Here is a 25,078-nt window from a genome sequence, read left to right on the forward strand (position 1 = left end):
CGACGCTGTCTTAGATGCGCAAATGCCAGCCAAAACTCGCGGTGACGGCACTCAGCCGACCATTTCGCTAGATAACACCGTTCTGGCTGTGTGTGTATCAAGCTCAAGTGCATCTCCAAGCAGGAAATGGACAACAGCAACATTCAGACGATTTCGTACTGCTCAATTGCTACACTAAAACGGTGTGTTTCTTTTGCAGAATTGGAAAAACACGACCGTGACAGGATTCGAACCTGCAATCTTCGGATCCGAAGTCCGACGCCTTATCCATTAGGCCACACGGTCACTGGCCGCCAAGTATTCCTTACATTCGTGTCATCTCGAAACGCTCATACCGCTGAGGAATTGTGTTTTCGTTCTACACAGCCGCTGCCTCTTGCTGCTTCCCACCCATTCGTTACATGCAAGCCTTTACGAGACCGACCAAGTAGAGATTGGGAATCAAGACCACACACTTTGTGCATTCGAAATCGAAGGCAGGGCGTCCCTCGCCGCATTTGCTACGATGGCGATTTGCTACTTCTGCAGAAGCGGCGGCGTCGACGACGACGACGACGACGCTCGCGAGAGGCTCTGTGATATTTGAAAAACACATGTAAAAAATATAATTCAGACTGCCGCCTCCCACCCTACGCTGTACCGCTTTGGAAAATGCTTTATCTGCGACATTCGCCTCAATCACATCTGAGAGTAATTCTAAATAAAACACCTGTTGCTAATTGTTCGTCGTTCCAGACACTGCTTGCTATACGGCCACGACGCGCAACTGATTTCGAAAATTCGTTTGCCTCCTGTGAGGATCGAACTCACGACCCCTGGTTTACTAGACCAGTGCTCTGCCACTGAGCTAAAGAGGCGCGGCCTAGTGGTAGTTTTGCGTACTTCGTGCTTACGCTCGTCTGGATCATCAGGCTTAAGCTGACAACACTTCATATTACCGACTAATATTTGCAGCTATGGCGCACCATTACTGCTTGGCTACACATCTCACACGTAACCGATGTGCTCTCCAACCAACACCACTTACATTTCAGAACATGTCTTTGACACATGTCTACGAAATCACCTTCACCTTCAGATACACTTCCTTGCGACTGATGGAGACGTAGGCAAAGTTTTAAGTTGCTATTTCCATTACGTCACATTGATCAGAGAAACGGTAATTTACATCTGCAGCGGAACAAAATCACGTTCCGCCCAGCGTGGGGCTCGAACCCACGACCCTGAGATTAAGAGTCTCATGCTCTACCGACTGAGCTAGCCGGGCTGCGTCGGTGACTACGTGTCGGGTCGCACGACACACAGTTCTCGTTTCGGTGGGGTGGTCCCATACAGAATCTCTCCATGCTGCCTAATGTTTTCCTAGCGTCACACACGTCACGTACTTCAGTTTTATTTCATAATCATTTCTGAGAGGTACAGGAATTGCATGAAAACCTGCAGCGCTAGTGGTGTCAAAATTAACACACATATTTGATTTGACTCAGAAGCCGAACGGGTTACTTTCCGACGCTGTCTTAGATGCGCAAATGCCAGCCAAAACTCGCGGTGACGGCACTCAGCCGACCATTTCGCTAGATAACACCGTTCTGGCTGTGTGTGTATCAAGCTCAAGTGCATCTCCAAGCAGGAAATGGACAACAGCAACATTCAGACGATTTCGTACTGCTCAATAGCTACACTAAAACGGTGTGTTTCTTTTGCAGAATTGGAAAAACACGACCGTGACAGGATTCGAACCTGCAATCTTCGGATCCGAAGTCCGACGCCTTATCCATTAGGCCACACGGTCACTGGCCGCCAAGTATTCCTTACATTCGTGTCATCTCGAAACGCTCATACCGCTGAGGAATTGTGTTTTCGTTCTACACAGCCGCTGCCTCTTGCTGCTTCCCACCCATTCGTTACATGCAAGCCTTTACGAGACCGACCAAGTAGAGATTGGGAATCAAGACCACACACTTTGTGCATTCGAAATCGAAGGCAGGGCGTCCCTCGCCGCATTTGCTACGATGGCGATTTGCTACTTCTGCAGAAGCGGCGGCGTCGACGACGACGACGACGACGCTCGCGAGAGGCTCTGTGATATTTGAAAAACACATGTAAAAAATATAATTCAGACTGCCGCCTCCCACCCTACGCTGTACCGCTTTGGAAAATGCTTTATCTGCGACATTCGCCTCAATCACATCTGAGAGTAATTCTAAATAAAACACCTGTTGCTAATTGTTCGTCGTTCCAGACACTGCTTGCTATACGGCTACGACGCGCAACTGATTTCGAAAATTCGTTTGCCTCCTGTGAGGATCGAACTCACGACCCCTGGTTTACTAGACCAGTGCTCTGCCACTGAGCTAAAGAGGCGCGGCCTAGTGGTAGTTTTGCGTACTTCGTGCTTACGCTCGTCTGGATCATCAGGCTTAAGCTGACAACACTTCATATTACCGACTAATATTTGCAGCTATGGCGCACCATTACTGCTTGGCTACACATCTCACACGTAACCGATGTGCTCTCCAACCAACACCACTTACATTTCAGAACATGTCTTTGACACATGTCTACGAAATCACCTTCACCTTCAGATACACTTCCTTGCGACTGATGGAGACGTAGGCAAAGTTTTAAGTTGCTATTTCCATTACGTCACATTGATCAGAGAAACGGTAATTTACATCTGCAGCGGAACAAAATTACGTTCCGCCCAGCGTGGGGCTCGAACCCACGACCCTGAGATTAAGAGTCTCATGCTCTACCGACTGAGCTAGCCGGGCTGCGTCGGTGACTACGTGTCGGGTCGCACGACACACAGTTCTCGTTTCGGTGGGGTGGTCCCATACAGAATCTCTCCATGCTGCCTAATGTTTTCTAGCGTCACACACGTCACGTACTTCAGTTTTATTTCATAATCATTTCTGAGAGGTACAGGAATTGCATGAAAACCTGCAGCGCTAGTGGTGTCAAAATTAACACACATATTTGATTTGACTCAGAAGCCGAACGGGTTACTTTCCGACGCTGTCTTAGATGCGCAAATGCCAGCCAAAACTCGCGGTGACGGCACTCAGCCGACCATTTCGCTAGATAACACCGTTCTGGCTGTGTGTGTATCAAGCTCAAGTGCATCTCCAAGCAGGAAATGGACAACAGCAACATTCAGACGATTTCGTACTGCTCAATAGCTACACTAAAACGGTGTGTTTCTTTTGCAGAATTGGAAAAACACGACCGTGACAGGATTCGAACCTGCAATCTTCGGATCCGAAGTCCGACGCCTTATCCATTAGGCCACACGGTCACTGGCCGCCAAGTATTCCTTACATTCGTGTCATCTCGAAACGCTCATACCGCTGAGGAATTGTGTTTTCGTTCTACACAGCCGCTGCCTCTTGCTGCTTCCCACCCATTCGTTACATGCAAGCCTTTACGAGACCGACCAAGTAGAGATTGGGAATCAAGACCACACACTTTGTGCATTCGAAATCGAAGGCAGGGCGTCCCTCGCCGCATTTGCTACGATGGCGATTTGCTACTTCTGCAGAAGCGGCGGCGTCGACGACGACGACGACGACGACGCTCGCGAGAGGCTCTGTGATATTTGAAAAACACATGTAAAAAATATAATTCAGACTGCCGCCTCCCACCCTACGCTGTACCGCTTTGGAAAATGCTTTATCTGCGACATTCGCCTCAATCACATCTGAGAGTAATTCTAAATAAAACACCTGTTGCTAATTGTTCGTCGTTCCAGACACTGCTTGCTATACGGCCACGACGCGCAACTGATTTCGAAAATTCGTTTGCCTCCTGTGAGGATCGAACTCACGACCCCTGGTTTACTAGACCAGTGCTCTGCCACTGAGCTAAAGAGGCGCGGCCTAGCGGTAGTTTTGCGTACTTCGTGCTTACGCTCGTCTGGATCATCAGGCTTAAGCTGACAACACTTCATATTACCGACTAATATTTGCAGCTATGGCGCACCATTACTGCTTGGCTACACATCTCACACGTAACCGATGTGCTCTCCAACCAACACCACTTACATTTCAGAACATGTCTTTGACACATGTCTACGAAATCACCTTCACCTTCAGATACACTTCCTTGCGACTGATGGAGACGTAGGCAAAGTTTTAAGTTGCTATTTCCATTACGTCACATTGATCAGAGAAACGGTAATTTACATCTGCAGCGGAACAAAATTACGTTCCGCCCAGCGTGGGGCTCGAACCCACGTCCCTGAGATTAAGAGTCTCATGCTCTACCGACTGAGCTAGCCGGGCTGCGTCGGTGACTACGTGTCGGGTCGCACGACACACAGTTCTCGTTTCGGTGGGGTGGTCCCATACAGAATCTCTCCATGCTGCCTAATGTTTTCTAGCGTCACACACGTCACGTACTTCAGTTTTATTTCATAATCATTTCTGAGAGGTACAGGAATTGCATGAAAACCTGCAGCGCTAGTGGTGTCAAAATTAACACACATATTTGATTTGACTCAGAAGCCGAACGGGTTACTTTCCGACGCTGTCTTAGATGCGCAAATGCCAGCCAAAACTCGCGGTGACGGCACTCAGCCGACCATTTCGCTAGATAACACCGTTCTGGCTGTGTGTGTATCAAGCTCAAGTGCATCTCCAAGCAGGAAATGGACAACAGCAACATTCAGACGATTTCGTACTGCTCAATAGCTACACTAAAACGGTGTGTTTCTTTTGCAGAATTGGAAAAACACGACCGTGACAGGATTCGAACCTGCAATCTTCGGATCCGAAGTCCGACGCCTTATCCATTAGGCCACACGGTCGCTGGCCGCCAAGTATTCCTTACATTCGTGTCATCTCGAAACGCTCATACCGCTGAGGAATTGTGTTTTCGTTCTACACAGCCGCTGCCTCTTGCTGCTTCCCACCCATTCGTTACATGCAAGCCTTTACGAGACCGACCAAGTAGAGATTGGGAATCAAGACCACACACTTTGTGCATTCGAAATCGAAGGCAGGGCGTCCCTCGCCGCATTTGCTACGATGGCGATTTGCTACTTCTGCAGAAGCGGCGGCGTCGACGACGACGACGACGACGCTCGCGAGAGGCTCTGTGATATTTGAAAAACACATGTAAAAAATATAATTCAGACTGCCGCCTCCCACCCTACGCTGTACCGCTTTGGAAAATGCTTTATCTGCGACATTCGCCTCAATCACATCTGAGAGTAATTCTAAATAAAACACCTGTTGCTAATTGTTCGTCGTTCCAGACACTGCTTGCTATACGGCCACGACGCGCAACTGATTTCGAAAATTCGTTTGCCTCCTGTGAGGATCGAACTCACGACCCCTGGTTTACTAGACCAGTGCTCTGCCACTGAGCTAAAGAGGCGCGGCCTAGTGGTAGTTTTGCGTACTTCGTGCTTACGCTCGTCTGGATCATCAGGCTTAAGCTGACAACACTTCATATTACCGACTAATATTTGCAGCTATGGCGCACCATTACTGCTTGGCTACACATCTCACACGTAACCGATGTGCTCTCCAACCAACACCACTTACATTTCAGAACATGTCTTTGACACATGTCTACGAAATCACCTTCACCTTCAGATACACTTCCTTGCGACTGATGGAGACGTAGGCAAAGTTTTAAGTTGCTATTTCCATTACGTCACATTGATCAGAGAAACGGTAATTTACATCTGCAGCGGAACAAAATTACGTTCCGCCCAGCGTGGGGCTCGAACCCACGACCCTGAGATTAAGAGTCTCATGCTCTACCGACTGAGCTAGCCGGGCTGCGTCGGTGACTACGTGTCGGGTCGCACGACACACAGTTCTCGTTTCGGTGGGGTGGTCCCATACAGAATCTCTCCATGCTGCCTAATGTTTTCTAGCGTCACACACGTCACGTACTTCAGTTTTATTTCATAATCATTTCTGAGAGGTACAGGAATTGCATGAAAACCTGCAGCGCTAGTGGTGTCAAAATTAACACACATATTTGATTTGACTCAGAAGCCGAACGGGTTACTTTCCGACGCTGTCTTAGATGCGCAAATGCCAGCCAAAACTCGCGGTGACGGCACTCAGCCGACCATTTCGCTAGATAACACCGTTCTGGCTGTGTGTGTATCAAGCTCAAGTGCATCTCCAAGCAGGAAATGGACAACAGCAACATTCAGACGATTTCGTACTGCTCAATAGCTACACTAAAACGGTGTGTTTCTTTTGCAGAATTGGAAAAACACGACCGTGACAGGATTCGAACCTGCAATCTTCGGATCCGAAGTCCGACGCCTTATCCATTAGGCCACACGGTCACTGGCCGCCAAGTATTCCTTACATTCGTGTCATCTCGAAACGCTCATACCGCTGAGGAATTGTGTTTTCGTTCTACACAGCCGCTGCCTCTTGCTGCTTCCCACCCATTCGTTACATGCAAGCCTTTACGAGACCGACCAAGTAGAGATTGGGAATCAAGACCACACACTTTGTGCATTCGAAATCGAAGGCAGGGCGTCCCTCGCCGCATTTGCTACGATGGCGATTTGCTACTTCTGCAGAAGCGGCGGCGTCGACGACGACGACGACGACGACGCTCGCGAGAGGCTCTGTGATATTTGAAAAACACATGTAAAAAATATAATTCAGACTGCCGCCTCCCACCCTACGCTGTACCGCTTTGGAAAATGCTTTATCTGCGACATTCGCCTCAATCACATCTGAGAGTAATTCTAAATAAAACACCTGTTGCTAATTGTTCGTCGTTCCAGACACTGCTTGCTATACGGCCACGACGCGCAACTGATTTCGAAAATTCGTTTGCCTCCTGTGAGGATCGAACTCACGACCCCTGGTTTACTAGACCAGTGCTCTGCCACTGAGCTAAAGAGGCGCGGCCTAGCGGTAGTTTTGCGTACTTCGTGCTTACGCTCGTCTGGATCATCAGGCTTAAGCTGACAACACTTCATATTACCGACTAATATTTGCAGCTATGGCGCACCATTACTGCTTGGCTACACATCTCACACGTAACCGATGTGCTCTCCAACCAACACCACTTACATTTCAGAACATGTCTTTGACACATGTCTACGAAATCACCTTCACCTTCAGATACACTTCCTTGCGACTGATGGAGACGTAGGCAAAGTTTTAAGTTGCTATTTCCATTACGTCACATTGATCAGAGAAACGGTAATTTACATCTGCAGCGGAACAAAATTACGTTCCGCCCAGCGTGGGGCTCGAACCCACGTCCCTGAGATTAAGAGTCTCATGCTCTACCGACTGAGCTAGCCGGGCTGCGTCGGTGACTACGTGTCGGGTCGCACGACACACAGTTCTCGTTTCGGTGGGGTGGTCCCATACAGAATCTCTCCATGCTGCCTAATGTTTTCTAGCGTCACACGCGTCACGTACTTCAGTTTTATTTCATAATCATTTCTGAGAGGTACAGGAATTGCATGAAAACCTGCAGCGCTAGTGGTGTCAAAATTAACACACATATTTGATTTGACTCAGAAGCCGAACGGGTTACTTTCCGACGCTGTCTTAGATGCGCAAATGCCAGCCAAAACTCGCGGTGACGGCACTCAGCCGACCATTTCGCTAGATAACACCGTTCTGGCTGTGTGTGTATCAAGCTCAAGTGCATCTCCAAGCAGGAAATGGACAACAGCAACATTCAGACGATTTCGTACTGCTCAATAGCTACACTAAAACGGTGTGTTTCTTTTGCAGAATTGGAAAAACACGACCGTGACAGGATTCGAACCTGCAATCTTCGGATCCGAAGTCCGACGCCTTATCCATTAGGCCACACGGTCGCTGGCCGCCAAGTATTCCTTACATTCGTGTCATCTCGAAACGCTCATACCGCTGAGGAATTGTGTTTTCGTTCTACACAGCCGCTGCCTCTTGCTGCTTCCCACCCATTCGTTACATGCAAGCCTTTACGAGACCGACCAAGTAGAGATTGGGAATCAAGACCACACACTTTGTGCATTCGAAATCGAAGGCAGGGCGTCCCTCGCCGCATTTGCTACGATGGCGATTTGCTACTTCTGCAGAAGCGGCGGCGTCGACGACGACGACGACGACGACGCTCGCGAGAGGCTCTGTGATATTTGAAAAACACATGTAAAAAATATAATTCAGACTGCCGCCTCCCACCCTACGCTGTACCGCTTTGGAAAATGCTTTATCTGCGACATTCGCCTCAATCACATCTGAGAGTAATTCTAAATAAAACACCTGTTGCTAATTGTTCGTCGTTCCAGACACTGCTTGCTATACGGCCACGACGCGCAACTGATTTCGAAAATTCGTTTGCCTCCTGTGAGGATCGAACTCACGACCCCTGGTTTACTAGACCAGTGCTCTGCCACTGAGCTAAAGAGGCGCGGCCTAGCGGTAGTTTTGCGTACTTCGTGCTTACGCTCGTCTGGATCATCAGGCTTAAGCTGACAACACTTCATATTACCGACTAATATTTGCAGCTATGGCGCACCATTACTGCTTGGCTACACATCTCACACGTAACCGATGTGCTCTCCAACCAACACCACTTACATTTCAGAACATGTCTTTGACACATGTCTACGAAATCACCTTCACCTTCAGATACACTTCCTTGCGACTGATGGAGACGTAGGCAAAGTTTTAAGTTGCTATTTCCATTACGTCACATTGATCAGAGAAACGGTAATTTACATCTGCAGCGGAACAAAATTACGTTCCGCCCAGCGTGGGGCTCGAACCCACGTCCCTGAGATTAAGAGTCTCATGCTCTACCGACTGAGCTAGCCGGGCTGCGTCGGTGACTACGTGTCGGGTCGCACGACACACAGTTCTCGTTTCGGTGGGGTGGTCCCATACAGAATCTCTCCATGCTGCCTAATGTTTTCTAGCGTCACACGCGTCACGTACTTCAGTTTTATTTCATAATCATTTCTGAGAGGTACAGGAATTGCATGAAAACCTGCAGCGCTAGTGGTGTCAAAATTAACACACATATTTGATTTGACTCAGAAGCCGAACGGGTTACTTTCCGACGCTGTCTTAGATGCGCAAATGCCAGCCAAAACTCGCGGTGACGGCACTCAGCCGACCATTTCGCTAGATAACACCGTTCTGGCTGTGTGTGTATCAAGCTCAAGTGCATCTCCAAGCAGGAAATGGACAACAGCAACATTCAGACGATTTCGTACTGCTCAATAGCTACACTAAAACGGTGTGTTTCTTTTGCAGAATTGGAAAAACACGACCGTGACAGGATTCGAACCTGCAATCTTCGGATCCGAAGTCCGACGCCTTATCCATTAGGCCACACGGTCGCTGGCCGCCAAGTATTCCTTACATTCGTGTCATCTCGAAACGCTCATACCGCTGAGGAATTGTGTTTTCGTTCTACACAGCCGCTGCCTCTTGCTGCTTCCCACCCATTCGTTACATGCAAGCCTTTACGAGACCGACCAAGTAGAGATTGGGAATCAAGACCACACACTTTGTGCATTCGAAATCGAAGGCAGGGCGTCCCTCGCCGCATTTGCTACGATGGCGATTTGCTACTTCTGCAGAAGCGGCGGCGTCGACGACGACGACGACGACGACGCTCGCGAGAGGCTCTGTGATATTTGAAAAACACATGTAAAAAATATAATTCAGACTGCCGCCTCCCACCCTACGCTGTACCGCTTTGGAAAATGCTTTATCTGCGACATTCGCCTCAATCACATCTGAGAGTAATTCTAAATAAAACACCTGTTGCTAATTGTTCGTCGTTCCAGACACTGCTTGCTATACGGCCACGACGCGCAACTGATTTCGAAAATTCGTTTGCCTCCTGTGAGGATCGAACTCACGACCCCTGGTTTACTAGACCAGTGCTCTGCCACTGAGCTAAAGAGGCGCGGCCTAGCGGTAGTTTTGCGTACTTCGTGCTTACGCTCGTCTGGATCATCAGGCTTAAGCTGACAACACTTCATATTACCGACTAATATTTGCAGCTATGGCGCACCATTACTGCTTGGCTACACATCTCACACGTAACCGATGTGCTCTCCAACCAACACCACTTACATTTCAGAACATGTCTTTGACACATGTCTACGAAATCACCTTCACCTTCAGATACACTTCCTTGCGACTGATGGAGACGTAGGCAAAGTTTTAAGTTGCTATTTCCATTACGTCACATTGATCAGAGAAACGGTAATTTACATCTGCAGCGGAACAAAATTACGTTCCGCCCAGCGTGGGGCTCGAACCCACGTCCCTGAGATTAAGAGTCTCATGCTCTACCGACTGAGCTAGCCGGGCTGCGTCGGTGACTACGTGTCGGGTCGCACGACACACAGTTCTCGTTTCGGTGGGGTGGTCCCATACAGAATCTCTCCATGCTGCCTAATGTTTTCTAGCGTCACACGCGTCACGTACTTCAGTTTTATTTCATAATCATTTCTGAGAGGTACAGGAATTGCATGAAAACCTGCAGCGCTAGTGGTGTCAAAATTAACACACATATTTGATTTGACTCAGAAGCCGAACGGGTTACTTTCCGACGCTGTCTTAGATGCGCAAATGCCAGCCAAAACTCGCGGTGACGGCACTCAGCCGACCATTTCGCTAGATAACACCGTTCTGGCTGTGTGTGTATCAAGCTCAAGTGCATCTCCAAGCAGGAAATGGACAACAGCAACATTCAGACGATTTCGTACTGCTCAATAGCTACACTAAAACGGTGTGTTTCTTTTGCAGAATTGGAAAAACACGACCGTGACAGGATTCGAACCTGCAATCTTCGGATCCGAAGTCCGACGCCTTATCCATTAGGCCACACGGTCGCTGGCCGCCAAGTATTCCTTACATTCGTGTCATCTCGAAACGCTCATACCGCTGAGGAATTGTGTTTTCGTTCTACACAGCCGCTGCCTCTTGCTGCTTCCCACCCATTCGTTACATGCAAGCCTTTACGAGACCGACCAAGTAGAGATTGGGAATCAAGACCACACACTTTGTGCATTCGAAATCGAAGGCAGGGCGTCCCTCGCCGCATTTGCTACGATGGCGATTTGCTACTTCTGCAGAAGCGGCGGCGTCGACGACGACGACGACGACGACGCTCGCGAGAGGCTCTGTGATATTTGAAAAACACATGTAAAAAATATAATTCAGACTGCCGCCTCCCACCCTACGCTGTACCGCTTTGGAAAATGCTTTATCTGCGACATTCGCCTCAATCACATCTGAGAGTAATTCTAAATAAAACACCTGTTGCTAATTGTTCGTCGTTCCAGACACTGCTTGCTATACGGCCACGACGCGCAACTGATTTCGAAAATTCGTTTGCCTCCTGTGAGGATCGAACTCACGACCCCTGGTTTACTAGACCAGTGCTCTGCCACTGAGCTAAAGAGGCGCGGCCTAGCGGTAGTTTTGCGTACTTCGTGCTTACGCTCGTCTGGATCATCAGGCTTAAGCTGACAACACTTCATATTACCGACTAATATTTGCAGCTATGGCGCACCATTACTGCTTGGCTACACATCTCACACGTAACCGATGTGCTCTCCAACCAACACCACTTACATTTCAGAACATGTCTTTGACACATGTCTACGAAATCACCTTCACCTTCAGATACACTTCCTTGCGACTGATGGAGACGTAGGCAAAGTTTTAAGTTGCTATTTCCATTACGTCACATTGATCAGAGAAACGGTAATTTACATCTGCAGCGGAACAAAATTACGTTCCGCCCAGCGTGGGGCTCGAACCCACGTCCCTGAGATTAAGAGTCTCATGCTCTACCGACTGAGCTAGCCGGGCTGCGTCGGTGACTACGTGTCGGGTCGCACGACACACAGTTCTCGTTTCGGTGGGGTGGTCCCATACAGAATCTCTCCATGCTGCCTAATGTTTTCTAGCGTCACACACGTCACGTACTTCAGTTTTATTTCATAATCATTTCTGAGAGGTACAGGAATTGCATGAAAACCTGCAGCGCTAGTGGTGTCAAAATTAACACACATATTTGATTTGACTCAGAAGCCGAACGGGTTACTTTCCGACGCTGTCTTAGATGCGCAAATGCCAGCCAAAACTCGCGGTGACGGCACTCAGCCGACCATTTCGCTAGATAACACCGTTCTGGCTGTGTGTGTATCAAGCTCAAGTGCATCTCCAAGCAGGAAATGGACAACAGCAACATTCAGACGATTTCGTACTGCTCAATAGCTACACTAAAACGGTGTGTTTCTTTTGCAGAATTGGAAAAACACGACCGTGACAGGATTCGAACCTGCAATCTTCGGATCCGAAGTCCGACGCCTTATCCATTAGGCCACACGGTCGCTGGCCGCCAAGTATTCCTTACATTCGTGTCATCTCGAAACGCTCATACCGCTGAGGAATTGTGTTTTCGTTCTACACAGCCGCTGCCTCTTGCTGCTTCCCACCCATTCGTTACATGCAAGCCTTTACGAGACCGACCAAGTAGAGATTGGGAATCAAGACCACACACTTTGTGCATTCGAAATCGAAGGCAGGGCGTCCCTCGCCGCATTTGCTACGATGGCGATTTGCTACTTCTGCAGAAGCGGCGGCGTCGACGACGACGACGACGACGCTCGCGAGAGGCTCTGTGATATTTGAAAAACACATGTAAAAAATATAATTCAGACTGCCGCCTCCCACCCTACGCTGTACCGCTTTGGAAAATGCTTTATCTGCGACATTCGCCTCAATCACATCTGAGAGTAATTCTAAATAAAACACCTGTTGCTAATTGTTCGTCGTTCCAGACACTGCTTGCTATACGGCCACGACGCGCAACTGATTTCGAAAATTCGTTTGCCTCCTGTGAGGATCGAACTCACGACCCCTGGTTTACTAGACCAGTGCTCTGCCACTGAGCTAAAGAGGCGCGGCCTAGTGGTAGTTTTGCGTACTTCGTGCTTACGCTCGTCTGGATCATCAGGCTTAAGCTGACAACACTTCATATTACCGACTAATATTTGCAGCTATGGCGCACCATTACTGCTTGGCTACACATCTCACACGTAACCGATGTGCTCTCCAACCAACACCACTTACATTTCAGAACATGTCTTTGACACATGTCTACGAAATCACCTTCACCTTCAGATACACTTCCTTGCGACTGATGGAGACGTAGGCAAAGTTTTAAGTTGCTATTTCCATTACGTCACATTGATCAGAGAAACGGTAATTTACATCTGCAGCGGAACAAAATTACGTTCCGCCCAGCGTGGGGCTCGAACCCACGACCCTGAGATTAAAGTCTCATGCTCTACCGACTGAGCTAGCCGGGCTGCGTCGGTGACTACGTGTCGGGTCGCACGACACACAGTTCTCGTTTCGGTGGGGTGGTCCCATACAGAATCTCTCCATGCTGCCTAATGTTTTCTAGCGTCACACACGTCACGTACTTCAGTTTTATTTCATAATCATTTCTGAGAGGTACAGGAATTGCATGAAAACCTGCAGCGCTAGTGGTGTCAAAATTAACACACATATTTGATTTGACTCAGAAGCCGAACGGGTTACTTTCCGACGCTGTCTTAGATGCGCAAATGCCAGCCAAAACTCGCGGTGACGGCACTCAGCCGACCATTTCGCTAGATAACACCGTTCTGGCTGTGTGTGTATCAAGCTCAAGTGCATCTCCAAGCAGGAAATGGACAACAGCAACATTCAGACGATTTCGTACTGCTCAATAGCTACACTAAAACGGTGTGTTTCTTTTGCAGAATTGGAAAAACACGACCGTGACAGGATTCGAACCTGCAATCTTCGGATCCGAAGTCCGACGCCTTATCCATTAGGCCACACGGTCGCTGGCCGCCAAGTATTCCTTACATTCGTGTCATCTCGAAACGCTCATACCGCTGAGGAATTGTGTTTTCGTTCTACACAGCCGCTGCCTCTTGCTGCTTCCCACCCATTCGTTACATGCAAGCCTTTACGAGACCGACCAAGTAGAGATTGGGAATCAAGACCACACACTTTGTGCATTCGAAATCGAAGGCAGGGCGTCCCTCGCCGCATTTGCTACGATGGCGATTTGCTACTTCTGCAGAAGCGGCGGCGTCGACGACGACGACGACGACGCTCGCGAGAGGCTCTGTGATATTTGAAAAACACATGTAAAAAATATAATTCAGACTGCCGCCTCCCACCCTACGCTGTACCGCTTTGGAAAATGCTTTATCTGCGACATTCGCCTCAATCACATCTGAGAGTAATTCTAAATAAAACACCTGTTGCTAATTGTTCGTCGTTCCAGACACTGCTTGCTATACGGCCACGACGCGCAACTGATTTCGAAAATTCGTTTGCCTCCTGTGAGGATCGAACTCACGACCCCTGGTTTACTAGACCAGTGCTCTGCCACTGAGCTAAAGAGGCGCGGCCTAGTGGTAGTTTTGCGTACTTCGTGCTTACGCTCGTCTGGATCATCAGGCTTAAGCTGACAACACTTCATATTACCGACTAATATTTGCAGCTATGGCGCACCATTACTGCTTGGCTACACATCTCACACGTAACCGATGTGCTCTCCAACCAACACCACTTACATTTCAGAACATGTCTTTGACACATGTCTACGAAATCACCTTCACCTTCAGATACACTTCCTTGCGACTGATGGAGACGTAGGCAAAGTTTTAAGTTGCTATTTCCATTACGTCACATTGATCAGAGAAACGGTAATTTACATCTGCAGCGGAACAAAATTACGTTCCGCCCAGCGTGGGGCTCGAACCCACGACCCTGAGATTAAAGTCTCATGCTCTACCGACTGAGCTAGCCGGGCTGCGTCGGTGACTACGTGTCGGGTCGCACGACACACAGTTCTCGTTTCGGTGGGGTGGTCCCATACAGAATCTCTCCATGCTGCCTAATGTTTTCTAGCGTCACACACGTCACGTACTTCAGTTTTATTTCATAATCATTTCTGAGAGGTACAGGAATTGCATGAAAACCTGCAGCGCTAGTGGTGTCAAAATTAACACACATATTTGATTTGACTCAGAAGCCGAACGGGTTACTTTCCGACGCTGTCTTAGATGCGCAAATGCCAGCCAAAACTCGCGGTGACGGCACTCAGCCGACCATTTCGCTAGATAACACCGTTCTGGCTGTGTGTGTATCAAGCTCAAGTGCATCTCCAAGCAGGAAATGGACAACAGCAACATTCAGACGATTTCGTACTGCTCAATAGCTACACTAAAACGGTGTGTTTCTTTTGCAGAATTGGAAAAACACGACCGTGACAGGATTCGAACCTGCAATCTTCGGATCCGAAGTCCGACGCCTTATCCATTAGGCCACACGGTCGCTGGCCGCCAAGTATTCCTTACATTCGTGTCATCTCGAAACGCTCATACCGCTGAGGAATTGTGTTTTCGTTCTACACAGCCGCTGCCTCTTGCTGCTTCCCACCCATTCGTTACATGCAAGCCTTTACGAGACCGACCAAGTAGAGATTGGGAATCAAGACCACACACTTTGTGCATTCGAAATCGAAGGCAGGGCGTCCCTCGCCGCATTTGCTACGATGGCGATTTGCTACTTCTGCAGAAGCGGCGGCGTCGACGACGACGACGACGACGACGCTCGCGAGAGGCTCTGTGATATTTGAAAAACACATGTAAAAAATATAATTCAGACTGCCGCCTCCCACCCTACGCTGTACCGCTTTGGAAAATGCTTTATCTGCGACATTCGCCTCAATCACATCTGAGAGTAATTCTAAATAAAACACCTGTTGCTAATTGTTCGTCGTTCCAGACACTGCTTGCTATACGGCCACGACGCGCAACTGATTTCGAAAATTCGTTTGCCTCCTGTGAGGATCGAACTCACGACCCCTGGTTTACTAGACCAGTGCTCTGCCACTGAGCTAAAGAGGCGCGGCCTAGCGGTAGTTTTGCGTACTTCGTGCTTACGCTCGTCTGGATCATCAGGCTTAAGCTGACAACACTTCATATTACCGACTAATATTTGCAGCTATGGCGCACCATTACTGCTTGGCTACACATCTCACACGTAACCGATGTGCTCTCCAACCAACACCACTTACATTTCAGAACATGTCTTTGACACATGTCTACGAAATCACCTTCACCTTCAGATACACTTCCTTGCGACTGATGGAGACGTAGGCAAAGTTTTAAGTTGCTATTTCCATTACGTCACATTGATCAGAGAAACGGTAATTTACATCTGCAGCGGAACAAAATTACGTTCCGCCCAGCGTGGGGCTCGAACCCACGTCCCTGAGATTAAGAGTCTCATGCTCTACCGACTGAGCTAGCCGGGCTGCGTCGGTGACTACGTGTCGGGTCGCACGACACACAGTTCTCGTTTCGGTGGGGTGGTCCCATACAGAATCTCTCCATGCTGCCTAATGTTTTCTAGCGTCACACACGTCACGTACTTCAGTTTTATTTCATAATCATTTCTGAGAGGTACAGGAATTGCATGAAAACCTGCAGCGCTAGTGGTGTCAAAATTAACACACATATTTGATTTGACTCAGAAGCCGAACGGGTTACTTTCCGACGCTGTCTTAGATGCGCAAATGCCAGCCAAAACTCGCGGTGACGGCACTCAGCCGACCATTTCGCTAGATAACACCGTTCTGGCTGTGTGTGTATCAAGCTCAAGTGCATCTCCAAGCAGGAAATGGACAACAGCAACATTCAGACGATTTCGTACTGCTCAATAGCTACACTAAAACGGTGTGTTTCTTTTGCAGAATTGGAAAAACACGACCGTGACAGGATTCGAACCTGCAATCTTCGGATCCGAAGTCCGACGCCTTATCCATTAGGCCACACGGTCGCTGGCCGCCAAGTATTCCTTACATTCGTGTCATCTCGAAACGCTCATACCGCTGAGGAATTGTGTTTTCGTTCTACACAGCCGCTGCCTCTTGCTGCTTCCCACCCATTCGTTACATGCAAGCCTTTACGAGACCGACCAAGTAGAGATTGGGAATCAAGACCACACACTTTGTGCATTCGAAATCGAAGGCAGGGCGTCCCTCGCCGCATTTGCTACGATGGCGATTTGCTACTTCTGCAGAAGCGGCGGCGTCGACGACGACGACGACGACGACGCTCGCGAGAGGCTCTGTGATATTTGAAAAACACATGTAAAAAATATAATTCAGACTGCCGCCTCCCACCCTACGCTGTACCGCTTTGGAAAATGCTTTATCTGCGACATTCGCCTCAATCACATCTGAGAGTAATTCTAAATAAAACACCTGTTGCTAATTGTTCGTCGTTCCAGACACTGCTTGCTATACGGCCACGACGCGCAACTGATTTCGAAAATTCGTTTGCCTCCTGTGAGGATCGAACTCACGACCCCTGGTTTACTAGACCAGTGCTCTGCCACTGAGCTAAAGAGGCGCGGCCTAGTGGTAGTTTTGCGTACTTCGTGCTTACGCTCGTCTGGATCATCAGGCTTAAGCTGACAACACTTCATATTACCGACTAATATTTGCAGCTATGGCGCACCATTACTGCTTGGCTACACATCTCACACGTAACCGATGTGCTCTCCAACCAACACCACTTACATTTCAGAACATGTCTTTGACACATGTCTACGAAATCACCTTCACCTTCAGATACACTTCCTTGCGACTGATGGAGACGTAGGCAAAGTTTTAAGTTGCTATTTCCATTACGTCACATTGATCAGAGAAACGGTAATTTACATCTGCAGCGGAACAAAATTACGTTCCGCCCAGCGTGGGGCTCGAACCCACGACCCTGAGATTAAAGTCTCATGCTCTACCGACTGAGCTAGCCGGGCTGCGTCGGTGACTACGTGTCGGGTCGCACGACACACAGTTCTCGTTTCGGTGGGGTGGTCCCATACAGAATCTCTCCATGCTGCCTAATGTTTTCTAGCGTCACACACGTCACGTACTTCAGTTTTATTTCATAATCATTTCTGAGAGGTACAGGAATTGCATGAAAACCTGCAGCGCTAGTGGTGTCAAAATTAACACACATATTTGATTTGACTCAGAAGCCGAACGGGTTACTTTCCGACGCTGTCTTAGATGCGCAAATGCCAGCCAAAACTCGCGGTGACGGCACTCAGCCGACCATTTCGCTAGATAACACCGTTCTGGCTGTGTGTGTATCAAGCTCAAGTGCATCTCCAAGCAGGAAATGGACAACAGCAACATTCAGACGATTTCGTACTGCTCAATAGCTACACTAAAACGGTGTGTTTCTTTTGCAGAATTGGAAAAACACGACCGTGACAGGATTCGAACCTGCAATCTTCGGATCCGAAGTCCGACGCCTTATCCATTAGGCCACACGGTCGCTGGCCGCCAAGTATTCCTTACATTCGTGTCATCTCGAAACGCTCATACCGCTGAGGAATTGTGTTTTCGTTCTACACAGCCGCTGCCTCTTGCTGCTTCCCACCCATTCGTTACATGCAAGCCTTTACGAGACCGACCAAGTAGAGATTGGGAATCAAGACCACACACTTTGTGCATTCGAAATCGAAGGCAGGGCGCCCCTCGCCGCATTTGCTACGATGGCGATTTGCTACTTCTGCAGAAGCGGCGGCGTCGACGACGACGACGACGACGACGCTCGCGAGAGGCTCTGTGATATTTGAAAAACACATGTAAAAAATATAATTCAGACTGCCGCTGCCCACCCTACGCTGTACCGCTTTGGAAAATGCTTTATCTGCGACATTCGCCTCAATCACATCTGAGAGTAATTCTAAATAAAACACCTGTTGCTAATTGTTCGTCGTTCCAGACACTGCTTGCTATACGGCCACGACGCGCAACTGATTTCGAAAATTCGTTTGCCTCCTGTGAGGATCGAACTCACGACCCCTGGTTTACTAGACCAGTGCTCTGCCACTGAGCTAAAGAGGCGCGGCCTAGCGGTAGTTTTGCGTACTTCGTGCTTACGCTCGTCTGGATCATCAGGCTTAAGCTGACAACACTTCATATTACCGACTAATATTTGCAGCTATGGCGCACCATTACTGCTTGGCTACACATCTCACACGTAACCGATGTGCTCTCCAACCAACACCACTTACATTTCAGAACATGTCTTTGACACATGTCTACGAAATCACCTTCACCTTCAGATACACTTCCTTGCGACTGATGGAGACGTAGGCAAAGTTTTAAGTTGCTATTTCCATTACGTCACATTGATCAGAGAAACGGTAATTTACATCTGCAGCGGAACAAAATTACGTTCCGCCCAGCGTGGGGCTCGAACCCACGTCCCTGAGATTAAGAGTCTCATGCTCTACCGACTGAGCTAGCCGGGCTGCGTCGGTGACTACGTGTCGGGTCGCACGACACACAGTTCTCGTTTCGGTGGGGTGGTCCCATACAGAATCTCTCCATGCTGCCTAATGTTTTCTAGCGTCACACGCGTCACGTACTTCAGTTTTATTTCATAATCATTTCTGAGAGGTACAGGAATTGCATGAAAACCTGCAGCGCTAGTGGTGTCAAAATTAACACACATATTTGATTTGACTCAGAAGCCGAACGGGTTACTTTCCGACGCTGTCTTAGATGCGCAAATGCCAGCCAAAACTCGCGGTGACGGCACTCAGCCGACCATTTCGCTAGATAACACCGTTCTGGCTGTGTGTGTATCAAGCTCAAGTGCATCTCCAAGCAGGAAATGGACAACAGCAACATTCAGACGATTTCGTACTGCTCAATAGCTACACTAAAACGGTGTGTTTCTTTTGCAGAATTGGAAAAACACGACCGTGACAGGATTCGAACCTGCAATCTTCGGATCCGAAGTCCGACGCCTTATCCATTAGGCCACACGGTCGCTGGCCGCCAAGTATTCCTTACATTCGTGTCATCTCGAAACGCTCATACCGCTGAGGAATTGTGTTTTCGTTCTACACAGCCGCTGCCTCTTGCTGCTTCCCACCCATTCGTTACATGCAAGCCTTTACGAGACCGACCAAGTAGAGATTGGGAATCAAGACCACACACTTTGTGCATTCGAAATCGAAGGCAGGGCGTCCCTCGCCGCATTTGCTACGATGGCGATTTGCTACTTCTGCAGAAGCGGCGGCGTCGACGACGACGACGACGACGCTCGCGAGAGGCTCTGTGATATTTGAAAAACACATGTAAAAAATATAATTCAGACTGCCGCCTCCCACCCTACGCTGTACCGCTTTGGAAAATGCTTTATCTGCGACATTCGCCTCAATCACATCTGAGAGTAATTCTAAATAAAACACCTGTTGCTAATTGTTCGTCGTTCCAGACACTGCTTGCTATACGGCTACGACGCGCAACTGATTTCGAAAATTCGTTTGCCTCCTGTGAGGATCGAACTCACGACCCCTGGTTTACTAGACCAGTGCTCTGCCACTGAGCTAAAGAGGCGCGGCCTAGTGGTAGTTTTGCGTACTTCGTGCTTACGCTCGTCTGGATCATCAGGCTTAAGCTGACAACACTTCATATTACCGACTAATATTTGCAGCTATGGCGCACCATTACTGCTTGGCTACACATCTCACACGTAACCGATGTGCTCTCCAACCAACACCACTTACATTTCAGAACATGTCTTTGACACATGTCTACGAAATCACCTTCACCTTCAGATACACTTCCTTGCGACTGATGGAGACGTAGGCAAAGTTTTAAGTTGCTATTTCCATTACGTCACATTGATCAGAGAAACGGTAATTTACATCTGCAGCGGAACAAAATTACGTTCCGCCCAGCGTGGGGCTCGAACCCACGACCCTGAGATTAAGAGTCTCATGCTCTACCGACTGAGCTAGCCGGGCTGCGTCGGTGACTACGTGTCGGGTCGCACGACACACAGTTCTCGTTTCGGTGGGGTGGTCCCATACAGAATCTCTCCATGCTGCCTAATGTTTTCTAGCGTCACACACGTCACGTACTTCAGTTTTATTTCATAATCATTTCTGAGAGGTACAGGAATTGCATGAAAACCTGCAGCGCTAGTGGTGTCAAAATTAACACACATATTTGATTTGACTCAGAAGCCGAACGGGTTACTTTCCGACGCTGTCTTAGATGCGCAAATGCCAGCCAAAACTCGCGGTGACGGCACTCAGCCGACCATTTCGCTAGATAACACCGTTCTGGCTGTGTGTGTATCAAGCTCAAGTGCATCTCCAAGCAGGAAATGGACAACAGCAACATTCAGACGATTTCGTACTGCTCAATAGCTACACTAAAACGGTGTGTTTCTTTTGCAGAATTGGAAAAACACGACCGTGACAGGATTCGAACCTGCAATCTTCGGATCCGAAGTCCGACGCCTTATCCATTAGGCCACACGGTCACTGGCCGCCAAGTATTCCTTACATTCGTGTCATCTCGAAACGCTCATACCGCTGAGGAATTGTGTTTTCGTTCTACACAGCCGCTGCCTCTTGCTGCTTCCCACCCATTCGTTACATGCAAGCCTTTACGAGACCGACCAAGTAGAGATTGGGAATCAAGACCACACACTTTGTGCATTCGAAATCGAAGGCAGGGCGTCCCTCGCCGCATTTGCTACGATGGCGATTTGCTACTTCTGCAGAAGCGGCGGCGTCGACGACGACGACGACGACGACGACGCTCGCGAGAGGCTCTGTGATATTTGAAAAACACATGTAAAAAATATAATTCAGACTGCCGCCTCCCACCCTACGCTGTACCGCTTTGGAAAATGCTTTATCTGCGACATTCGCCTCAATCACATCTGAGAGTAATTCTAAATAAAACACCTGTTGCTAATTGTTCGTCGTTCCAGACACTGCTTGCTATACGGCCACGACGCGCAACTGATTTCGAAAATTCGTTTGCCTCCTGTGAGGATCGAACTCACGACCCCTGGTTTACTAGACCAGTGCTCTGCCACTGAGCTAAAGAGGCGCGGCCTAGCGGTAGTTTTGCGTACTTCGTGCTTACGCTCGTCTGGATCATCAGGCTTAAGCTGACAACACTTCATATTACCGACTAATATTTGCAGCTATGGCGCACCATTACTGCTTGGCTACACATCTCACACGTAACCGATGTGCTCTCCAACCAACACCACTTACATTTCAGAACATGTCTTTGACACATGTCTACGAAATCACCTTCACCTTCAGATACACTTCCTTGCGACTGATGGAGACGTAGGCAAAGTTTTAAGTTGCTATTTCCATTACGTCACATTGATCAGAGAAACGGTAATTTACATCTGCAGCGGAACAAAATTACGTTCCGCCCAGCGTGGGGCTCGAACCCACGACCCTGAGATTAAGAGTCTCATGCTCTACCGACTGAGCTAGCCGGGCTGCGTCGGTGACTACGTGTCGGGTCGCACGACACACAGTTCTCGTTTCGGTGGGGTGGTCCCATACAGAATCTCTCCATGCTGCCTAATGTTTTCCTAGCGTCACACACGTCACGTACTTCAGTTTTATTTCATAATCATTTCTGAGAGGTACAGGAATTGCATGAAAACCTGCAGCGCTAGTGGTGTCAAAATTAACACACATATTTGATTTGACTCAGAAGCCGAACGGGTTACTTTCCGACGCTGTCTTAGATGCGCAAATGCCAGCCAAAACTCGCGGTGACGGCACTCAGCCGACCATTTCGCTAGATAACACCGTTCTGGCTGTGTGTGTATCAAGCTCAAGTGCATCTCCAAGCAGGAAATGGACAACAGCAACATTCAGACGATTTCGTACTGCTCAATAGCTACACTAAAACGGTGTGTTTCTTTTGCAGAATTGGAAAAACACGACCGTGACAGGATTCGAACCTGCAATCTTCGGATCCGAAGTCCGACGCCTTATCCATTAGGCCACACGGTCACTGGCCGCCAAGTATTCCTTACATTCGTGTCATCTCGAAACGCTCATACCGCTGAGGAATTGTGTTTTCGTTCTACACAGCCGCTGCCTCTTGCTGCTTCCCACCCATTCGTTACATGCAAGCCTTTACGAGACCGACCAAGTAGAGATTGGGAATCAAGACCACACACTTTGTGCATTCGAAATCGAAGGCAGGGCGTCCCTCGCCGCATTTGCTACGATGGCGATTTGCTACTTCTGCAGAAGCGGCGGCGTCGACGACGACGACGACGACGCTCGCGAGAAGCTCTGTGATATTTGAAAAACACATGTAAAAAATATAATTCAGACTGCCGCCTCCCACCCTACGCTGTACCGCTTTGGAAAATGCTTTATCTGCGACATTCGCCTCAATCACATCTGAGAGTAATTCTAAATAAAACACCTGTTGCTAATTGTTCGTCGTTCCAGACACTGCTTGCTATACGGCCACGACGCGCAACTGATTCCGAAAATTCGTTTGCCTCCTGTGAGGATCGAACTCACGACCCCTGGTTTACTAGACCAGTGCTCTGCCACTGAGCTAAAGAGGCGCGGCCTAGCGGTAGTTTTGTGTACTTCGTGCTTACGCTCGTCTGGATCATCAGGCTTAAGCTGACAACACTTCATATTACCGACTAATATTTGCAGCTATGGCGCACCATTACTGCTTGGCTACACATCTCACACGTAACCGATGTGCTCTCCAACCAACACCACTTACATTTCAGAACATGTCTTTGACACATGTCTACGAAATCACCTTCACCTTCAGATACACTTCCTTGCGACTGATGGAGACGTAGGCAAAGTTTTAAGTTGCTATTTCCATTACGTCACATTGATCAGAGAAACGGTAATTTACATCTGCAGCGGAACAAAATTACGTTCCGCCCAGCGTGGGGCTCGAACCCACGACCCTGAGATTAAGAGTCTCATGCTCTACCGACTGAGCTAGCCGGGCTGCGTCGGTGAATACGTGTCGGGTCGCACGACACACAGTTCTCGTTTCGGTGGGGTGGTCCCATACAGAATCTCTCCATGCTGCCTAATGTTTTCCTAGCGTCACACACGTCACGTACTTCAGTTTTATTTCATAATCATTTCTGAGAGGTACAGGAATTGCATGAAAACCTGCAGCGCTAGTGGTGTCAAAATTAACACACATATTTGATTTGACTCAGAAGCCGAACGGGTTACTTTCCGACGCTGTCTTAGATGCGCAAATGCCAGCCAAAACTCGCGGTGACGGCACTCAGCCGACCATTTCGCTAGATAACACCGTTCTGGCTGTGTGTGTATCAAGCTCAAGTGCATCTCCAAGCAGGAAATGGACAACAGCAACATTCAGACGATTTCGTACTGCTCAATAGCTACACTAAAACGGTGTGTTTCTTTTGCAGAATTGGAAAAACACGACCGTGACAGGATTCGAACCTGCAATCTTCGGATCCGAAGTCCGACGCCTTATCCATTAGGCCACACGGTCGCTGGCCGCCAAGTATTCCTTACATTCGTGTCATCTCGAAACGCTCATACCGCTGAGGAATTGTGTTTTCGTTCTACACAGCCGCTGCCTCTTGCTGCTTCCCACCCATTCGTTACATGCAAGCCTTTACGAGACCGACCAAGTAGAGATTGGGAATCAAGACCACACACTTTGTGCATTCGAAATCGAAGGCAGGGCGTCCCTCGCCGCATTTGCTACGATGGCGATTTGCTACTTCTGCAGAAGCGGCGGCGTCGACGACGACGACGACGACGCTCGCGAGAGGCTCTGTGATATTTGAAAAACACATGTAAAAAATATAATTCAGACTGCCGCCTCCCACCCTACGCTGTACCGCTTTGGAAAATGCTTTATCTGCGACATTCGCCTCAATCACATCTGAGAGTAATTCTAAATAAAACACCTGTTGCTAATTGTTCGTCGTTCCAGACACTGCTTGCTATACGGCTACGACGCGCAACTGATTTCGAAAATTCGTTTGCCTCCTGTGAGGATCGAACTCACGACCCCTGGTTTACTAGACCAGTGCTCTGCCACTGAGCTAAAGAGGCGCGGCCTAGTGGTAGTTTTGCGTACTTCGTGCTTACGCTCGTCTGGATCATCAGGCTTAAGCTGACAACACTTCATATTACCGACTAATATTTGC

General features: G+C 48.6%; 47 non-coding genes across 47 annotated transcripts; all 47 read right to left on the bottom strand.

Annotated features, from left to right (window-relative positions):
* Positions 1–212: 212 nt before the first annotated feature.
* Trnar-ucg lies at positions 213–285 on the bottom strand. Its single transcript has one exon. It is a non-coding gene; the product is annotated as a tRNA-Arg (tRNA).
* A 500-nt stretch (positions 286–785) lies between these two features.
* Positions 786–857, bottom strand: Trnat-agu. Its single transcript has one exon. It is a non-coding gene; the product is annotated as a tRNA-Thr (tRNA).
* Positions 858–1,194: 337 nt separating this feature from the next.
* Positions 1,195–1,267, bottom strand: Trnak-cuu. Its single transcript has one exon. It is a non-coding gene; the product is annotated as a tRNA-Lys (tRNA).
* Positions 1,268–1,719: 452 nt separating this feature from the next.
* On the bottom strand, positions 1,720–1,792 carry Trnar-ucg. Its single transcript has one exon. It is a non-coding gene; the product is annotated as a tRNA-Arg (tRNA).
* A 500-nt stretch (positions 1,793–2,292) lies between these two features.
* On the bottom strand, positions 2,293–2,364 carry Trnat-agu. The gene has a single exon. It is a non-coding gene; the product is annotated as a tRNA-Thr (tRNA).
* Positions 2,365–2,701: 337 nt separating this feature from the next.
* Positions 2,702–2,774, bottom strand: Trnak-cuu. The gene has a single exon. It is a non-coding gene; the product is annotated as a tRNA-Lys (tRNA).
* A 451-nt stretch (positions 2,775–3,225) lies between these two features.
* Positions 3,226–3,298, bottom strand: Trnar-ucg. The gene has a single exon. It is a non-coding gene; the product is annotated as a tRNA-Arg (tRNA).
* Positions 3,299–3,801: 503 nt separating this feature from the next.
* On the bottom strand, positions 3,802–3,873 carry Trnat-agu. The gene has a single exon. It is a non-coding gene; the product is annotated as a tRNA-Thr (tRNA).
* Positions 3,874–4,210: 337 nt separating this feature from the next.
* Positions 4,211–4,283, bottom strand: Trnak-cuu. Its single transcript has one exon. It is a non-coding gene; the product is annotated as a tRNA-Lys (tRNA).
* A 451-nt stretch (positions 4,284–4,734) lies between these two features.
* Trnar-ucg lies at positions 4,735–4,807 on the bottom strand. Its single transcript has one exon. It is a non-coding gene; the product is annotated as a tRNA-Arg (tRNA).
* A 500-nt stretch (positions 4,808–5,307) lies between these two features.
* On the bottom strand, positions 5,308–5,379 carry Trnat-agu. Its single transcript has one exon. It is a non-coding gene; the product is annotated as a tRNA-Thr (tRNA).
* A 337-nt stretch (positions 5,380–5,716) lies between these two features.
* On the bottom strand, positions 5,717–5,789 carry Trnak-cuu. Its single transcript has one exon. It is a non-coding gene; the product is annotated as a tRNA-Lys (tRNA).
* A 451-nt stretch (positions 5,790–6,240) lies between these two features.
* On the bottom strand, positions 6,241–6,313 carry Trnar-ucg. Its single transcript has one exon. It is a non-coding gene; the product is annotated as a tRNA-Arg (tRNA).
* A 503-nt stretch (positions 6,314–6,816) lies between these two features.
* Positions 6,817–6,888, bottom strand: Trnat-agu. Its single transcript has one exon. It is a non-coding gene; the product is annotated as a tRNA-Thr (tRNA).
* A 337-nt stretch (positions 6,889–7,225) lies between these two features.
* On the bottom strand, positions 7,226–7,298 carry Trnak-cuu. Its single transcript has one exon. It is a non-coding gene; the product is annotated as a tRNA-Lys (tRNA).
* Positions 7,299–7,749: 451 nt separating this feature from the next.
* On the bottom strand, positions 7,750–7,822 carry Trnar-ucg. The gene has a single exon. It is a non-coding gene; the product is annotated as a tRNA-Arg (tRNA).
* Positions 7,823–8,325: 503 nt separating this feature from the next.
* Positions 8,326–8,397, bottom strand: Trnat-agu. The gene has a single exon. It is a non-coding gene; the product is annotated as a tRNA-Thr (tRNA).
* Positions 8,398–8,734: 337 nt separating this feature from the next.
* On the bottom strand, positions 8,735–8,807 carry Trnak-cuu. Its single transcript has one exon. It is a non-coding gene; the product is annotated as a tRNA-Lys (tRNA).
* A 451-nt stretch (positions 8,808–9,258) lies between these two features.
* On the bottom strand, positions 9,259–9,331 carry Trnar-ucg. Its single transcript has one exon. It is a non-coding gene; the product is annotated as a tRNA-Arg (tRNA).
* A 503-nt stretch (positions 9,332–9,834) lies between these two features.
* On the bottom strand, positions 9,835–9,906 carry Trnat-agu. Its single transcript has one exon. It is a non-coding gene; the product is annotated as a tRNA-Thr (tRNA).
* A 337-nt stretch (positions 9,907–10,243) lies between these two features.
* Positions 10,244–10,316, bottom strand: Trnak-cuu. The gene has a single exon. It is a non-coding gene; the product is annotated as a tRNA-Lys (tRNA).
* Positions 10,317–10,767: 451 nt separating this feature from the next.
* On the bottom strand, positions 10,768–10,840 carry Trnar-ucg. The gene has a single exon. It is a non-coding gene; the product is annotated as a tRNA-Arg (tRNA).
* Positions 10,841–11,343: 503 nt separating this feature from the next.
* On the bottom strand, positions 11,344–11,415 carry Trnat-agu. Its single transcript has one exon. It is a non-coding gene; the product is annotated as a tRNA-Thr (tRNA).
* A 337-nt stretch (positions 11,416–11,752) lies between these two features.
* Trnak-cuu lies at positions 11,753–11,825 on the bottom strand. The gene has a single exon. It is a non-coding gene; the product is annotated as a tRNA-Lys (tRNA).
* A 451-nt stretch (positions 11,826–12,276) lies between these two features.
* Trnar-ucg lies at positions 12,277–12,349 on the bottom strand. The gene has a single exon. It is a non-coding gene; the product is annotated as a tRNA-Arg (tRNA).
* A 500-nt stretch (positions 12,350–12,849) lies between these two features.
* On the bottom strand, positions 12,850–12,921 carry Trnat-agu. The gene has a single exon. It is a non-coding gene; the product is annotated as a tRNA-Thr (tRNA).
* Positions 12,922–13,781: 860 nt separating this feature from the next.
* On the bottom strand, positions 13,782–13,854 carry Trnar-ucg. Its single transcript has one exon. It is a non-coding gene; the product is annotated as a tRNA-Arg (tRNA).
* Positions 13,855–14,354: 500 nt separating this feature from the next.
* Trnat-agu lies at positions 14,355–14,426 on the bottom strand. Its single transcript has one exon. It is a non-coding gene; the product is annotated as a tRNA-Thr (tRNA).
* An 860-nt stretch (positions 14,427–15,286) lies between these two features.
* Trnar-ucg lies at positions 15,287–15,359 on the bottom strand. The gene has a single exon. It is a non-coding gene; the product is annotated as a tRNA-Arg (tRNA).
* A 503-nt stretch (positions 15,360–15,862) lies between these two features.
* Positions 15,863–15,934, bottom strand: Trnat-agu. Its single transcript has one exon. It is a non-coding gene; the product is annotated as a tRNA-Thr (tRNA).
* Positions 15,935–16,271: 337 nt separating this feature from the next.
* Trnak-cuu lies at positions 16,272–16,344 on the bottom strand. Its single transcript has one exon. It is a non-coding gene; the product is annotated as a tRNA-Lys (tRNA).
* A 451-nt stretch (positions 16,345–16,795) lies between these two features.
* On the bottom strand, positions 16,796–16,868 carry Trnar-ucg. The gene has a single exon. It is a non-coding gene; the product is annotated as a tRNA-Arg (tRNA).
* A 503-nt stretch (positions 16,869–17,371) lies between these two features.
* Positions 17,372–17,443, bottom strand: Trnat-agu. Its single transcript has one exon. It is a non-coding gene; the product is annotated as a tRNA-Thr (tRNA).
* Positions 17,444–18,303: 860 nt separating this feature from the next.
* Positions 18,304–18,376, bottom strand: Trnar-ucg. The gene has a single exon. It is a non-coding gene; the product is annotated as a tRNA-Arg (tRNA).
* Positions 18,377–18,879: 503 nt separating this feature from the next.
* Positions 18,880–18,951, bottom strand: Trnat-agu. Its single transcript has one exon. It is a non-coding gene; the product is annotated as a tRNA-Thr (tRNA).
* A 337-nt stretch (positions 18,952–19,288) lies between these two features.
* On the bottom strand, positions 19,289–19,361 carry Trnak-cuu. Its single transcript has one exon. It is a non-coding gene; the product is annotated as a tRNA-Lys (tRNA).
* A 451-nt stretch (positions 19,362–19,812) lies between these two features.
* Positions 19,813–19,885, bottom strand: Trnar-ucg. Its single transcript has one exon. It is a non-coding gene; the product is annotated as a tRNA-Arg (tRNA).
* Positions 19,886–20,385: 500 nt separating this feature from the next.
* Positions 20,386–20,457, bottom strand: Trnat-agu. Its single transcript has one exon. It is a non-coding gene; the product is annotated as a tRNA-Thr (tRNA).
* Positions 20,458–20,794: 337 nt separating this feature from the next.
* Positions 20,795–20,867, bottom strand: Trnak-cuu. Its single transcript has one exon. It is a non-coding gene; the product is annotated as a tRNA-Lys (tRNA).
* A 451-nt stretch (positions 20,868–21,318) lies between these two features.
* Trnar-ucg lies at positions 21,319–21,391 on the bottom strand. Its single transcript has one exon. It is a non-coding gene; the product is annotated as a tRNA-Arg (tRNA).
* A 506-nt stretch (positions 21,392–21,897) lies between these two features.
* Positions 21,898–21,969, bottom strand: Trnat-agu. The gene has a single exon. It is a non-coding gene; the product is annotated as a tRNA-Thr (tRNA).
* A 337-nt stretch (positions 21,970–22,306) lies between these two features.
* Positions 22,307–22,379, bottom strand: Trnak-cuu. The gene has a single exon. It is a non-coding gene; the product is annotated as a tRNA-Lys (tRNA).
* A 452-nt stretch (positions 22,380–22,831) lies between these two features.
* Positions 22,832–22,904, bottom strand: Trnar-ucg. The gene has a single exon. It is a non-coding gene; the product is annotated as a tRNA-Arg (tRNA).
* A 500-nt stretch (positions 22,905–23,404) lies between these two features.
* On the bottom strand, positions 23,405–23,476 carry Trnat-agu. Its single transcript has one exon. It is a non-coding gene; the product is annotated as a tRNA-Thr (tRNA).
* Positions 23,477–23,813: 337 nt separating this feature from the next.
* On the bottom strand, positions 23,814–23,886 carry Trnak-cuu. The gene has a single exon. It is a non-coding gene; the product is annotated as a tRNA-Lys (tRNA).
* A 452-nt stretch (positions 23,887–24,338) lies between these two features.
* Positions 24,339–24,411, bottom strand: Trnar-ucg. Its single transcript has one exon. It is a non-coding gene; the product is annotated as a tRNA-Arg (tRNA).
* A 500-nt stretch (positions 24,412–24,911) lies between these two features.
* On the bottom strand, positions 24,912–24,983 carry Trnat-agu. Its single transcript has one exon. It is a non-coding gene; the product is annotated as a tRNA-Thr (tRNA).
* Between the last annotated feature and the right edge of the window lie 95 nt (positions 24,984–25,078).

Source organism: Schistocerca americana, unplaced genomic scaffold (assembly GCF_021461395.2).
Source record: "Schistocerca americana isolate TAMUIC-IGC-003095 unplaced genomic scaffold, iqSchAmer2.1 HiC_scaffold_147, whole genome shotgun sequence".
Lineage (NCBI taxonomy): Eukaryota > Metazoa > Arthropoda > Insecta > Orthoptera > Acrididae > Schistocerca > Schistocerca americana.